Genomic DNA, 13,400 nt, shown 5'->3' with positions numbered 1-13,400 from the left:
ATGGTATCTTCTTCCTCTTTTGCCTTGGGGAAGAGAAGGTATTTGTTTTGTTCCTTCTACTTTCTACAAGATTGAGGGGTTTAGTCTATTCTTCTCTCCATAGTTAGAAACACAGTTTATTCTCTGAAAGTTACTATGCTCCTAAACCTGAAACCATCAGAATGTGCCGCACTGCCCATGAGGGGAAGGAGCTAGAGAGAAATGGCAGAAGGAAGAGGGTGCTGATGTGGGGCAGGAGGCAGTCTGCTTTCCCACTGTCTGACTTGACCAAGGGATAGGGTGTTCCCTGTGTTCAAGGCAAGACTGCCAATGGGGGCAGGGCTTAAGTTATCTTGCTAGGAGCCTCCAAGAGCAATGTCTATTTGGGTGAGGGGAACTAAGCCATAAAAAGGTCTGGATGGGCCATCGTTTTAGTGGATAAGGGTTTTTAGTGGATAAGGGTGAGGAGGAAGAGGCAGAGCCTCCGAACCTCAGTGGCTTTCCACGTGGTAGGTACTATGCAGGAAGAGGTCCCTGAGTGATATTGTTTGGCTATGTCCCTACCAAAATCTCATCTTGAATTTCCACGTGTTTTGGGAGGGACCGGGTGGGAGGTAATTGAATCATGGGGGCAGGTCTTTCCCATGCTGTTCTCATGATATTAAGTCTCATAAGATCTGATGGTTTTAAAAAGGGGAGTTTCTACAATGAGATACCATCTCACACCAGTTAGAATGGCAATCATTAAAAAGTCAGGAAACAACAGGTGCTGGAGAGGATGTGGAGAAATAGGAACACTTTTACACTATTGGTGGGACTGTAAACTAGTTCAACCATTGTGGAAGACAGTGTGGCAATTCCTCAAGGATCTAGAACTAGAGATCCATTTGACCCAGCCATCCCATTACTGGGTATATACCCAAAGGATTATAAATCATGCTGCTATAAAGACACATGCACACGTATGTTTATTGCAGCACTCTTCACAATAGCAAAGACTTGGAACCAACCCAAATGTCCATCAATGATAGACTGGATTAAGAAAATGTGTCACATATACACCATGGAATACTATGCAGCCATAAAAAAGGATAAGGATGAGTTAATGTCAATTGTAGGGACATGGATGAAGCTGGAAACCATCATTCTCAGCAAACTATCACAAGGATGGAAAATCAAACACCATATGTTCTCACTCATAGGTGGGAATTGAACAATGCGAACACTTGGACACAGGGTGGGGAACATCACACACTGGGGCCTGTCATGGGGTTGGGGAAGCGGGGAGGGATAGCATTAGGAGATATACCTAATGTAAATGATGAGTTAATGGGTGCAGCAAACCAACATGGCACATATATACATATATAACAAATCTGCACATTGTGCACATGTACCCTAGAACTTAAAGTATAACAAAAATAAATAAATAAATAAATAAATAAAAAAGTAAAAAGAAAAAAAAAGGGAAGTTTCCCTGCACAAGCTCTCTTCTCTTGTCCTCTGCCATGTGAGACATGCCTTTCACCTTCCACTGTGATTGTGAGGCCTCTCCAGCCACATGGAACTGTAAATCCATTAAACCTCTTTCTTTTGTAAATTGCCCAGTCTCAGGTAAGTCTTTATCAGCAGTGTGAAAATGGACTAATACACTGAGCAGCCTCTGGAAGATAGCAAATATATCCCCTTGAGACAGGCAGCATTTAGGTTCCTGCCACAGGGAGAGGAATGGCAACAAAGAACAGACAAAGGGACAGTGGACTTTCCACCCATGACTTATGGCCACTGAAGCACCCACTGCTTCACCACTGAAATATTTGTGCGGAACATGTGTTTGTCGGGGGTTGATAAAGAAGAAGAACAAAAGGAGAGAGTAAGAGGACAGAGTGGGACAGCAGACCTTGCCCCACCTTCGCAACCCAGGCAGTTTGAACCAACAGCTCAGCTAAAGGTGAAGGAAAAAGAAAAAGAAAGCTTTGCACAGGGTATAAGATAGCTTTAATCACCAAAAAAGATGAAAAAAATAATGGGACTCAAATTGAGATTTTGTTAAGGGAGGTGGCTACCCAGCAGAAAGGGATTTTGAAAGGGGAAATTAGTAGCCATTATTTAGAAAATTAAAGTGATTCCATGCTTGTACTTCTTTTTTTTTTGCATTTCTTTATTATTATGATTATTATTATTATACTTTAGGTTTTATGGTACATGTGCGCAATGTGCAGGTTAGTTACATATGTATACATGTGCCATGCTGGTGCACTGCACCCACTAACTCGTCATGTAGCATTAGGTATATCTCCCAATGCTATCCCTCTCCCCTTCCCCCACCCCACAACAGTCCCCGAAGTGTGATGTTCCCCTTCCTGTGTCCATGTGTTCTCATTGTTCAACTCCCACCTATGAGTGAGAATATGTGGTGTTTGGTTTTTTGTTCTTGCGATAATTTACTGAGAATGATGATTTCCAATTTCATCCATGTCCCTACAAAGGACATGAACTCATCATTTTTTATGGCTGCATAGTATTCCATGGTGTATATGTGCCACATTTTCTTAATCCAGTCTATCATTGATGGACATTTGGGTTGGTTCCAAGTCTTTGCTATTGTGAATAATGCCGCAATAAACATACGTGTGCATGTGTCTTTATAGCAGCATGATTTATAGTCCTTTGGGTATATACCCAGTAATGGGATGGCTGGGTCAAATGGAATTTCTAGTTCTAGATCCCTGAGGAATCGCCACACTGACTTCCACAAGGGTTGAACTAGTTTACAGTCCCACCAACAGTGTAAAAGTGTTCCTATTTCTCCACATCCTCTCCAGCACCTGTTGTTTCCTGACTTTTTAATAATTGCCATTCTAACTGGTGTGAGATGGTATCTCATTGTGGTTTTGATTTGCATTTCTCTGATGGCCAGTGATGGTGAGCATTTTTTCATGTGTTTTTTGGCTGCATAAATGTCTTCTTTTGAGAAGTGTCTGTTCATGTCCTTTGCCCACTTTTTGATGGGGTTGTTTGTTTTTTTCTTGTAAATTTGTTGGAGTTCATTGTAGATTCTGGATATTAGCCCTTTGTCAGATGAGTAGGTTGCGAAAATTTTCTCCCATTTTGTAGGTTCCCTGTTCACTCTGATGGTAGTTTCTTTTGCTGTGCAGAAGCTCTTGAGTTTAATTAGATCCCATTTGTCAATTTTGGCTTTTGTTGCCATTGCTTTTGGTGTTTTAGACATGAAGTCCTTGCCCATGTCTATGTCCTGAATGGTAATGCCTAGGTTTTCTTCTAGGGTTTTTATGGTTTTAGGTCTAACGTTTAAGTCTTTAATCCATCTTGAATTGATTTTTGTATAAGGTGTAAGGAAGGGATCCAGTTTCAGCTTTCTACATATGGCTAGCCAGTTTTCCCAGCACCATTTATTAAATACGGAATCCTTTCCCCATTTCTTGTTTTTCTCAGGTTTGTCAAAGATCAGATAGTTGTAGATATGCAGCGTTATTTCTGAGGGCTCTGTTCTGTTCCATTGATCTATATCTCTGTTTTGGTACCAGTGCTATGCTGTTTTGGTTACTGTAGCCTTGTAGTATAGTTTGAAGTCAGGTAGTGTGATGCCTCTAGCTTTGTTCTTTTGGCTTAGGATTGACTTGGTGATGCGGGCTCTTTTTTGGTTCCATATCAACTTTAAAGTAGTTTTTTCCAATTCTGTGAAGAAAGTCATTGGTAGCTTGATGGGGATGACATTGAATCTATAAATTACCTTGGGCAGTATGGCCATTTTTATGATATTGAGTCTTTAAACCCATGAGCATGTAATGTTCTTCCATTTGTTTGTATCCTCTTTTATTTCCTTGAGCAGTGGTTTGTAGTTCTCCTTGAAGAGGTCCTTCACATCCCTTGTAAGTTGGATTTCTAGGTATTTTATTCTCTTTGAAGCAATTGTGAATAGGAGTTCACTCATGATTTGGCTCTCTGTTTGTCTGTTATTGGTGTATAAGAATGCTTGTGATTTTTGTACATTGATTTTGTATCCTGAGACTTTGCTGAAGTTGCTTATCAGCTTAAGGGGATTTTGGGCTGAGAAAATGGGGTTTTCTAGATATACAATCATGTCGTCTGCAAACAGGGACAATTTGACTTCCTCTTTTCCTAATTGAATACCCTTTATTTCTTTCTCCTGCCTAATTGCCCTGGCCAGAACTTCCAACACTATGTTGAATAGAAGTGGTGAGAGAGGGCATCCCTGTCTTGTGCCAGTTTTCAAAGGGAATGCTTCCAGTTTTTGCCCACTCAGTATGATATTGGCTGTGGGTTTGTCATAAATAGCTCTTATTATTTTGAGATACGTCCCATCAATACCTAATTTATTGAGAGTTTTTAGCATGAAGCGTTGTTGAATTTTGTCAAAGGCCTTTTCTGCATCTATTGAGATAATCATGTGGTTTTTGTCTTTGGTTCTGTTTATATGCTGGATTACATTTATTGATTTGCGTATATTGAACCAGCCTTGCATCCCAGGGATGAAGCCCACTTGATCATGGTGGATAAGCTTTTTGATGTGCTGCTGGATTCTGTTTGCCAGTATTTTATTAAGGGTTTTTGCATCAATGTTCATCAAGGATATTGGTCTAAAATTCTCTTTTTTGGTTGTGTCTTTGCCTGGCTTTGCTGTCAGGATGATGCTGGCCTCATAAAATGAGTTAGGGAGGATTCCCTCTTTTTCTATTGATTGGAATAATTTCAGAAGGAATGGTACCAGTTCCTCCTTGTACCTCTGGTAGAATTCGGCTGTGAACCCATCTTGTCCTGGACATTTTTTAGTTGGTAAACTATTGATTATTGCCACAATTTCAGCTCTTGTTATTGGTCTATTCAGAGATTCAACTTCTTCCTGGTTTAGTCTTGGGATGGTGTATGTGTTGAGGAATTTATCCATTTCTTCTAGATTTTCTAGTTTATTTGCATAGAGGTGTTTGTAGTATTCTCTGATGGTAGTTTGTATTTCTGTGGGATCAGTGGTGATATCCCCTTTATCATTTTTTATTGCATCTATTTGATTCTTCTCTCTTTTTCTGTTTATTAAACTTGCTAGCGGTCTATCAATTTTGTTGATCCTTTCAAAAAACCAGCTCCTGGATTCATTAATTTTTTGAAGGGTTTTTGTGTCTCTATTTCCTTCAGTTCTGCTCTGATTTTAGTTATTTCTTGCCTTCTGCTTGCTTTTGAATGTGTTTGCTCTTGCTTTTCTAGTTCTTTTAATTGTGATGTTGGGGTGTCAATTTTGGATCTTTCCTGCCTTCTCTTGTGAGCATTTAGTGCTATAAATTTCCCTCTACACACTGCTTTGAATGCATCCCAGAGATTCTGGTATGTTGTGTCTTGGTTCTCGTTGGTTTCAAAGAAAATATTTATTTCTGCCTTCATTTCGTTATGTACCCAGTAGTCATTCAGGAGCAGTTTGTTCAGTTTCCATGTAGTTGAGCAGTTTTGAGTGAAATTCTTAATCCTGAGTTCTAGCTTGATTGCACTGTGGTCTGAGAGATAGTTTGTTATAATTTCTGTTCTTTTACATTTACTGAGGAGAGCTTTACTTCCAAGTATGTGGTCAATTTTGGAATAGGTGTGGTGTGGTGCTGGAAAATATGTATATTCTGTTGATTCGGGGTGGAGAGTTCTGTAGATGTCTATTAGGTCTGCTTGGTGCAGAGCTGAGTTCAATTCTTGGGTATCCTTGTTGACTTTCTGTCTTGTTGATCTGTCTAATGTTGACAGTGGGGTGTTAAAGTCTCCCATTATTAATGTGTGGGAGTCTAAGTCTCTTTGTAGGTCACTCAGGACTTGGTTTATGAATCTGGGTGCTCCTGTATTGGGTGCATATATATTTAGGATAGTTAGCTCTTCTTGTTGAATTAATCCCTTTACCATTATGTAATGGCCTTCTTTGTCTCTTTTGATCTTTGTTGGTTTAAAGTCTGTTTTATCAGAGACTAGGATTGCAACCCCTGCCTTTTTTTGTTTTCCATTTGCTTGGTAGATCTTCCTCCATCCTTTTATTTTGAGCCTATGTGTGTCTCTGCACTTGAGATGGGTTTCCTGAATACAGCACACTGATGGGTCTTGACTCTTTATCCAATTTGCCAACCTGTGTCTTTTAATTGGAGCATTTAGTCCATTTACATTTAAAGTTAATATTGTTATGTGTGAATTTGATCCTGTCATTATGATGTTAGCTGGTTATTTTGCTCGTTAGTTGATGCAGTTTCTTCCTAGTCTTGATGGTCTTTACATTTTGGCATGATTTTGCAGTGGCTGGTACTGGTTGTGCCTTTCCATGTTTAGCACTTCCTTCAGGAGCTCTTTTAGGGCAGGCTTGGTGGTGACAAAATCTCTCAGCATTTGCTTGTCTGTAAAGTATTTTATTTCTCCTTCAATTATGAAGCTTAGTTTGGCTGGATATGAAATTCTGGGTTGAAAATTCTTTTCTTTCAGCATGTTGAATATTGGCCCCCACTCTCTTCTGGCTTGTAGGGTTTCTGCCGAGAGATCCACTGTTAGGCTGATGGGCTTCCCTTTGAGGGTAACCTGACCTTTCTCTCTGGCTGCCCTTAACATTTTTTCCTTCATTTCAACTTTGGTGAATCTGACAATTATGTGGCTTGGAGTTGCTCTTCTCGAGGAGTATCTTTGTGGCATTCTCTGTAGTTCCTGAATCTGAATGTTGGCCTGCCTTGCTAGATTAGGGAAGTTCTCCTGGAAAATATCCTGCAGAGTGTTTTCTAACTTGGTTCCATTCTCCCTGTCACTTTCAGGTACACCAATCAGACGTAGATTTGGTCTTTTCACATAGCCCCACATTTCTTGGAGGCTTTGCTCGTTTCTTTTTATTCTTTTTTCTCTAAACTTCCCTTCTCATTTCATTTCATTCATTTCATCTTCCATGGCTGATACCCTTTCTTCCATTTGATTGCATCGGCTCCTGAGGCTTCTGCATTCTTCACGTAGTTCTCGAGCCTTGGTTTTCAGCTGCATCAGCTCCTTTAAGCACTTCTCTGTATTGATTATTCTAGTTATACATTCTTCTAAATTTTTTTCAAAGTTTTCAACTTCTTTGCCTTTGGTTTGAATATCCTCCCATAGCTCGGAGTAATTTGATCGTCTGAAGCCTTATTCTCTCAGCTCGTCAAAGTCATTCTCCGTCCAGCTTTGTTCCGTTGCTGGTGAGGAACTGCATTCCTTTGGAGGAGGAGAGGCACTCTGCTTTTTAGAGTTTCCAGTTTTTCTGCTCTGTTTTTTCCCCATCTTTGTGGTTTTATCTACTTTTGGTCTTTGATGATGGTGATGTACAGATGGGTTTTTGGTGTGGATGTCCTTTCTGTTAGTTTTCCTTCTAACAGACAGGACCCTCAGCTGCAGGTCTGTTGGAGTACCCAGCCAGCCGTGTGAGGTGTCAGTCTGCCCCTGCTGGGGGGTGCCTCCCAGTGAGGCTGCTCAGGGGTCAGGGGTCAGAGACCCATTTGAGGAGGCAGTCTGCCCGTTCTCAGATCTCCAGCTGCGTGCTGGGAGAACCACCGCTCTCCTCAAAGCTGTCAGACAGGGACATTTAAGTCTGCAGAGGTTACTGCTGTCTTTTTGTTTGTCTGTGCCCTGCCCCCAGAGGTGGAGCCTACAGAGGTAGGCAGGCCTCCTTGAGCTGTGGTGGGCTCCACCCAGTTCAAGGTTCCAGGCTGCTTTGTTTACCTAAGCGAGCCTGGGCAATGGTGGGTGCCCCTCCCCCAGCCTCGCTGCCGCCTTGCTGTTTGATCTCAGACTGCTGTGCTAGCAATCAGTGAGACTTCGTGGGCGTAGGACCCTCTGAGCCAGGTGCTGGCTATAATCTCCTGGTGCACCGTTTCCTAAGCCCGTCGGAAAAGCACAGTATTTGGGTGGGAGTGGCCCGATTTTCCAGGTGCCATCTGTCATCCCTGGAAAGGGAACTCCCTGACCCCTTGTGCTTCCCGAGTGAGGCAATGCCTCACCCCTGCTTTGGCTGGCGCATGGTGCGCTCACCCACTGACCTGCGCCCAGTGTCTGGCACTCCCTAGTGAGATGAACACAGTACCTCAGATGGAAATGCAGAAATCACCCGTCTTCTGCGTTGTTCACTCTGGGAGCTGTAGACCGGAGCTGTTCCTATTCAGCCATCTTGGCTCCTCCCCCCATGCTTGTACTTCTTATACCAATATAGGTAATGAATAGATTCTCTATTCAATTTCATTATATCATTTTCCAAATATGAACCCTAGACTAACCTCTGTACTTGAATAAAGGTAAGACCAGGACTGTTATAATGGAAAGATTACTTGCCAGCTCCTGCACAACAATATCATGTTGCCTTTCTAACAGTGCCTTTATAAAGATGATGTATAGATGCGCTAAGCTATCCATTATCATGCCCATTCTTTACATTATTTGTAATTTTCTCCTTAAGTTCTATTTTGTGCAAGTGCTTTTGTAGTTTTATTGAGGTATAATCAACATATAATACATTATATATATTTAATATGTAGGATTTTATAAGTTTCAACATATGTGTGAAACAATGAAGCCATAAACACAATTAAGATAATGAACATATCCACCACTCCCAAAAGTGTCCTCATGTTCTTTTATTTTTATTTACTTTTTTATTTTATTTTTATTTTTTTTTTTTGAGACAGGGTCTTGCTCTGTTGCTGAGGCTGAAGGGCAGTGGCATGATCATGACTCACTGTAGCCTCGACCTCCTTGAGCTCAAGCCATTCTCCTGAGTAGCTGAGACTGCAGGTATGCAAAAATTAGCATACCCAGCTAATTTTTTATAGAGATGAGGTCTTACTGTGTTGCCTAGGCTCTTCTTGAACCCCTGAGTTCAAGTAATCCTTTAGCCTTGGCGTCCCAAGGTGTTGGGATTATAGGCATGAGACACCACCATGCCTTGGACCTCATGTCCTTTTATATCTCTTTCTCCTGCTGCCTCTTCCTATCCTCCTCATGCCCCCACTCCCCCAACCGTGAAATCCTCAAGCAACTTCTGATACGCTCCCTGTCATTTTTTGGATTAGTTTACATTTCCTAGAATTTTATGTAAACAGAATTATTCAATATGAATTCCTTTTTTTCTGTCTCCTTTCACTTAGAATTATTTTGCAATTCATCAGAGTTGTACTGTGTATCAATGGTTCACTCTTTTATATTGCTAAATAGTGTTCCATTGTATGTATATACCACAATTTCTTTATTCATTCACCTGTTAATGGATAGTTGGGTTGTTTACAGTTTTTGGCTGTTATGAATAAAGTAGCTATAGACATTTGTGTACAAATCTTTATATGAACATATGCTTTTATTTTTCTTGGGTAAATCTGTAGGAAGTAGAATGGATGGATCACATTGTTACTGGAAAAGGGTCCCAATCTAGACCCCAAGAGAAAGTTCTTGAACCTCGCATAAGAAGTAATTTTGGGCATGTCATTAGGGTAAATTGAAAGCAAGTTTATTCAGAAAGTAAAGGAATGAAACAATGGTTACTCTATAGGCAGGGCAGTGGTGTGGGCTGCTCAGCTGATTATCCTTGTAGTTATTTCTCTTGATTATAAGTTAAACAAGGGGTGAGTTATTTATGAATTTTCTGGGAAAGGGGTGGGCAATTGAGGGTTTCTCCCCTTTTTAGAGCATATTGGGTAACTTCTGAATGTTGCTGTTTCATTTGTAAACTGCTGCCATGTAAGATGTGCCTTTGCTTCTTCTTTGCCTTTTGCCATGATTCTGAGGCCTCCCCAGCCACGGGGAACAGTGAGTCCATTAAATCTCTTTCCTTTGTAATTATCCAGTCTCCAGTATGTCTTTATTAGCAGTGTGAGAACAGACTTATACATCAGGTGTAAAATTTTCCACTGTGGCATCATGTTGGTACTTAAAAATTTTCAGATTTTGGAGCATTTTGGATTTCAGATTTTTATATCACTAATTCTGACCTGTATAATTCTTCCCCTGGACAACCCAAGCATTTTACATAACTTTCCATTAATGTATGTATCTCTTAGACTCCCTAACCCAAAGAATCATCTACACTAAACACCTATAAAAAGTGGCATAAATGAGTACATTTTCAGATATAGCATGACTATTAAATATCCTCTGAACTTCTTCTAGATATTAGTCAAATTGATTTTATTTTTTGTAGCATTTTTCTCTTTTATTTTTATTGAAGGAAGCACATGATTACTTTTTCTGCTTTATCACTCTTTTGGGTCTTCTGCTGAATTCAGAGCTCTTCCCCTGACTTCTTCTCACCAGGTTTAGATACAGCTCCCATTCCACCATGAGGAATTCACCACCCTATTAGGCTCTTATAGTTCAGGTTGTCATAAATCTTTTATTTATAGCTCACAATCACTCTTCCCGGGTGTCTTGCTTCCAGCACCACATATGTTTTAGAACAAAGTTTACTCATATGATTTTCAATTATAATTTAACATGCTTCCCTCTGTATTTCCTGCCTGGCTGTTTTCCGTAAGATTTCCAATTCTTATCTCTCTGTTCCTTGACATATTAGCTCTGTTAGAAAGGCTTAGCCTTATTGACTTTGTAGAACAATTAGAGTCATGATTCTTCTATGCATCTGTCCACTATCTTGCTACAAAGATGCTGAGTTTCTTGACATACCAATTTGTCAATATGAAATTGTAAAATATATTATGTGAGCCCTCTCTGTGGCCCCTTTAGAAAATTTGGATATTTGACAGTATCTTTTTGTATTCATCTTAAATCTGATCTTAACAGTCCTAGAAGATTCTAATTTTGAAAAGTGTATATGTGTGTGTATATATATATATATATTTTCACCCCCAATGCATTCTTAAAAGAAATGTCTTTAGCTGATTCATGAATATTCACTGATTTTATTCAATGATAAATCTGGTATTTGACAACTGTTAAGCCGGCATACTTTGGACTCTTCTTCTACCTACTTCTCCTGCAGTCACTACTGTGATTATACTAGCTTTGAAGAGAGAAGTTTGGATTGATTTGAAGTAACGTGAAAATGTGGTTGAGGTTCCTTACAGTCTCTAGTGGAAATCTGTCCACATCAGAGAACCTCTGCATGAGGTGGCATGATTGGTTTTATGTGTTCCAGGGAGGCCTAGTATTTGACAAGCTGGGAATGTTTTGGATTAAAATGGAAGCACATTGGCAGAGTGATGTGGGGAAGCTTGCATAATGTATAATGCCTGTCAGCACCCTGCCTTGATCGAGCTGGTGCTTACAAGTCCCTCAATTTAATGAGTCCAATATACACCTATGAGTTTTTATAAGCTAGCACCAAAGCAAGTTAGAAAAAGTTGAAACACATATGTTTTTTAACCAACTGTGATATTTTCAGGTACTCACCCATGAGGCTTTCAAATGCCTATAAAATTTTCTATTGGAAGCAGTTTCTGGAAGCAATAGTGTACTTGATGTCTAAATTTACACAGCCCCTTGAAGGTGCATCACCTTGATGATCCAAAGATCTGCCTGGTAGCAATTCCTTCTTCTTCATTCTTCGATAGTTTTGCACTTATATATTTTGGCCAGAAACTAAAATTTTTTGCTTACTCTAATGCCCTTTGATCCATAGAGTTATTCAAATTTTAAAAAGCCTTGAAACTACCAAAAGGGTTACTAAATGGTATAGTTGGGGGAGGAGAGAGGTGATTGTAATGGAATTATCTGAATAACAAAGACTTGATAATAAATCTATTTTATTTCCTACCTTGTTGATGAAAATCTTTGGAACTTTTTTTTAACCTTATTAATTTCAATATAGTAAGCATAATATAACTTTTCTCTAATGACTGAGAATGCTGTTGTGCCCGAGGCTTACAGTTTTGGACATTGACTGTCATTGGGAATAGTTCCTTGCATACAATAGATGCTCAGTAAATATTTACTGGAAAAACAATGAACGTATTGCACAGTACTGCCATTCCAGAAATGAGAGAGAAGGACTTAAGTCTTCATTGACCCCAGGGATACATTGCCTATTTTTCTATAAAATATTGTCTTTTACTCTTTATTTTCTAAATTATTTTGTAAAAAGTGGAACATAAAAAGATCATTCAACTGAGTGTTAAGTTTAGATGGGTTCTGATTAACTGAGCCTTAACAAAAGATTTTTTAAAATTTTGTCTTTTGTAGAGAAAATGTTGAAAAACACTGACAGTATTAGTAAGAAACAGGTTTGCTTAGATGTAGCTTAAGACATTGTAAAGCTGTCTTGAGCATTCAAGAATGTAGTGGGTTTTGTGTGTGCCAAAACCCTTTAGCTTATACCATCCCAACTCTAAGATCAGAAAGTTCAACAATCCACGGAGTCAAAAGGAGCACAGCTCAAGCCAAAAAGTGTGACAGGATGCACAGTATATATTGTATATTGACCTCTTTTAAGGTTTGCTTTTTCAAAGAAGACATGAAATGAGTATTCCCTAGCCAGATTCTGTACTCTCTTCATTAGAGCATAATTGGCACTATGGTTTCTCTGACATCTGTACCAAAGATGTTGCTGATTGCTGAACGCATGATATTGGCAGTGGTTGTCAGCTGTTCTGGGTTAGTGCAGCTGATGTAATCACCAAAGTTTCATTCATAACAAGTGCTCGTCTTATAAGGCCCCTTAACCACTCAAATATGGATTTGTGCTGTACAGGTCAAAGATCGAGCATGTATGCAGCACGAAGAAGTCCAGAACGTTCTGGTAGATATTTTATTTGCCAACAATGTTTCTTTCAGTTGTGTCCAATAAAAATAGTTTGAGTGGATGAATGGTGTGGAGAGACAAGGTTCTTATACCTAGAGGTCTCTCTGGTCTTTCATCTTTCCCCCTGAGATCCCTACTCCACTTTTCATCAAAAGCGCCAGAGACACGCTCCTTCAGGATTGATTCTCATGCTGGTTTCACAGGGATTGATGATGTGTGTTTTTCTTGTGTAGCCATGTGGATGGAGTAACTGATCTTCCTTGTTGAGCAGTTAATGAGTGCTTTTCTTTGCCTGGCAGGCTTCTATTTCTCTTTTAAAACTTGGCTCAGACATTGCTGCAAGGGTTATTTCTTAACACCTCCCCCCTACCCCCAACAACTTTGCTTCTGCTCTCATAATATCATGTGTTTATGTCTGTCAAAGCACTCACAACACTGTATTGAAATTTGTGCTGTACATCTGTCATCCTTTCTAAAGCGTAAGCTTCTCTGGGCAATGACCAGGTCTTAGTCATCTATGTATATCCTGTCCTGAAGCATTGGATAGCAAAGAAGTATCTTCCTCAAACTGTAGAGTTTGCAGACAACTTTAGCTGGTGCAGGGATTGATTTTAAGTATTACATGGACCCAGCACTCAGTTACATTCAATTGCATATAAGAATGTTATTC

Source organism: Pongo abelii, chromosome 5, assembly GCF_028885655.2.
Source record: "Pongo abelii isolate AG06213 chromosome 5, NHGRI_mPonAbe1-v2.0_pri, whole genome shotgun sequence".
Lineage (NCBI taxonomy): Eukaryota > Metazoa > Chordata > Mammalia > Primates > Hominidae > Pongo > Pongo abelii.
The sequence above is the reverse complement of the archived record's forward strand: the minus strand, read 5'-3'. Positions refer to the sequence as shown.